This window comes from Lathyrus oleraceus, chromosome 1, assembly GCF_024323335.1.
Source record: "Lathyrus oleraceus cultivar Zhongwan6 chromosome 1, CAAS_Psat_ZW6_1.0, whole genome shotgun sequence".
NCBI lineage: Eukaryota > Viridiplantae > Streptophyta > Magnoliopsida > Fabales > Fabaceae > Lathyrus > Lathyrus oleraceus.
In genome coordinates, this window is record NC_066579.1 from 51554066 (window position 1) to 51557189 (window position 3124).

At 40.2% G+C, this 3124-nt stretch overlaps 1 non-coding gene across 1 annotated transcript; it reads left to right on the forward strand.

Moving 5' to 3' along the window:
* Window positions 1-2622: 2622 nt before the first annotated feature.
* LOC127116731 (small nucleolar RNA R71) lies at window positions 2623-2729 on the forward strand. Its single transcript, XR_007801527.1, has one exon. It is a non-coding gene; the product is annotated as a small nucleolar RNA R71 (small nucleolar RNA).
* Window positions 2730-3124: the final 395 nt, after the last annotated feature.

The window sequence follows — 3124 nt, forward strand, 5'->3', positions numbered from 1 at the left end:
ATTTTCTCAAGGTTGACAAGACAATTTTTGAAATCTGATCCACAAACTGAGAAATCGTCCATAAATACTTCCATAATTCCATCTAAATAATCAGCAAAGATAGACATCATGCAGCGTTGGAAAGTTGCAGGAGCATTACAAAGTCCAAAAGGCATTCTTCTATAGGCAAAAGTTCCAACTGGGCATGTAAAGGTAGTTTTTTCTTGATCTTCGGGGTGAATAGGTATTTGGAAGAATCCTGAATATCCATCTAAATAACAAAAGTAAGAGTGTCTGGCTAGGCGCTCCAACATTTGATCTATGAATGGTAATGGGAAATGGTCCTTCCTAGTTGCTTTATTTAATTTTCTATAATCTATGCACATACGCCAACCTCCATCGGTTCTTTTTGCTACAGGTTCGCCCTTCTCGTTTTGCACGACTGTGATGCCTCCCTTTTTGGGTACTACATGCACAGGACTTACCCATTTACTGTCCGAGATCTGATATATTATACCTGCCTCTAGTAACTTAAGAACTTCAGTCTTAACTACCGCACTCATTATAGGATTTATTCTACGTTGGTGTTCTCTGGAAGGTTTTGAATCTTCTTCAAGCAAAATCCGATGCATGCATACGGATGGGCTTATTCCTTTTAGATCAGAGATCTTATATCCTAAGGCTGAGGGGTACCTACGTAAAACTTCTAATAATTGATCGGTTTCTTTTTGGTTTAAGGTAGCACTGACTATAACTGGACGATTCATATCTTCATCCAGAAATTCATATCTCAGGTTTTTAGGCAGTTCCTTAAGTTTTACGGTCGGTTTCATAGGGCAAGGCATAGGATCTGGGGTAAGAGATAAACATTCGTGAAGGTTATCATCAATGTAGGGTGTTTTATAATTGTCATCTTCCAAAATAAGGGTTGATGGCAATTTTATAGATTTATTTTCTTCTTCTTGTTCTAATTCCCTAATGCATTCTTCGATGATATCTAAGGCATAACAAGAATCTCCTATCACAGGTGCCATAAGAAATTTTGACAATATAAATTCTATCTTCTCTTCACCTACCTCAAAAGTTAGTTTTCCTTTTTTAACATCTATTACGGCTCCAGCAGTCGATAAGAACGGTCTACCTAGGAGGATTGGTATGTCGTCATCTTCTTTAATGTCCATGACAACAAAATCAGTAGGTATAAACAACTGACCCACCCTAACAGGGACGTCTTCAAGTATGCCTATAGGGTATTTAACGGATCTATCGGCTAATTGAAGCGACATCTTAGTAGGTTGTAATTCTCCTAAGTTTAATCTCTCACAAACTGCTAAAGGCATTAAGCTCACACTAGCTCCTAAGTCTAGAAAAGCTTTTTCGATGACATGATTCCCTAAAATACAAGGAATGGAAAAATTTCCGGGATCTTTATCTTTCTTTGCTAACCTATCTTCGGAAATAGAATTACATTCCACGGGTTTCGGATCTTCAAGTCTACGTTTATTCGTAAGTATGTCTTTGAGAAACTTAGCATAAGAAGGTATTTGGGTGATGGCTTCTGTAAAGGGGATTTCTACGTGAAGTTTTTCTATAACCTTAACGAATTTTTGATATTGATTATCGATTTGGGTTTTCTTTAATCTTTGAGGGTATGGTATTGGTGGTTTGTATGGCGGTGGTGGTACATAGGTTTTATTTTTAGGTTCTTCTCCTTTTTCTTGACTTTCCGGGGTTTCAGGCTTCTCTGGTTCCTTTTCCTCACTCCTCTCAGAAGTTTCAGGCTCACTTAATCTAGGGTTTAAAGGCTCCTTATAAGCGGTTCCACTTCGTAGAGTAATGGCATTAGCTTGCCCTTTCGGGTTTTGTTGAGGTTGTCCAGGGAACTGTCCTCCAGGGGTAGTCTGTGGGGCTTGGTTTAACGCTACCTGAGAGATCTGGGTTTCAAGCATCTTATTATGAGTAATGATTTGATCAACCTTGGTTCCTAACTGGGTAATTAGTTCGTTAACATGGACGCTTTGGTTCATGAACTCTTTGTTTTTCTGTTTTTGAGCAACGATGAAATCTTTTACAATTTCTTCAAAGCTCGGGTTTGGCGGTACAGGTTGCATAGGTTGATTTGTTCTAGGGGCTTGGTAACCTTGTTGTCTCGGAGGTGCGGTATTTTGAATAGGGTTATTATTTTTGTAGGAGAAGTTTGGGTGATTCCTCCATCCAGGGTTATATGTGTTAGAAAATGGGTTCCCTTGGGTATAGTTCACTTGCTCAGTGTTGGTTTCATTTAACAGATTGCATTCGGCGGATTGGTGTCCTTGCGTTCCACATATCTCACAATTCGGCGAAACTGCGGCTACAGTATTCGGAGTTGTACACATATGTTCGACTCTAAGGGCCAACGCGTCCATTTTAGCCTGCATCATGTCTATAGAGCTTAGCTCATGTATTCCTCCTTGGGCTTCCTTCTTTTCCACTGTCGCTCGTTCTACTCCCCATGATTGATGGTTTTGGGCCATATCCTCGATAAGGGCACTAGCTTCAGGGTAAGGTTTATTCATCAGTGCGCCACCAGCGGCAGCGTCGATGGTCATCTTAGTGTTATAATGAAGTCCATTATAGAAGGTTTGGATGATTAGCCAATTCTCTAAGCCATGGTGTGGGCATGCTCTTAATAGTTCTTTATATCTCTCCCAGGCTTCGAACAACGACTCTCCTTGGAGTTGGGTAAATCTAGTTATAAGGTTTCGAAGAAGAGCGGTCTTACTTGGGGGAAAATATCTAGCAAGAAAAACTTTCCTAAGGTCATCCCAAGTTGTTATTGAATTGGGTGGAAGGGAATCTAACCATGATAGAGCTTTATCTCTGAGGGAAAAGGGAAATAATCTTAAGCGTATCGCCTCAGGAGAAGCTCCATTGGTTTTAAAGGTGTCTGCTAACTGAAGAAAGTTTTTTAAATGTTGGTTTGGGTTATCAGTAGCGAGACCTGAGAATTGTCTCTGTTGCACTAATTGCAGCAGGGATGGTTTAAGTTCAAAATTATTGGCTGGGATAACGGGGTTTACTATACTGGAACTAGGTTCCTCGTTTGATGGTTGGGCGAAGTCCTTAAGAGGTCTTCGGTTTTGTTCTTCGGCCATAGCTATCCTAT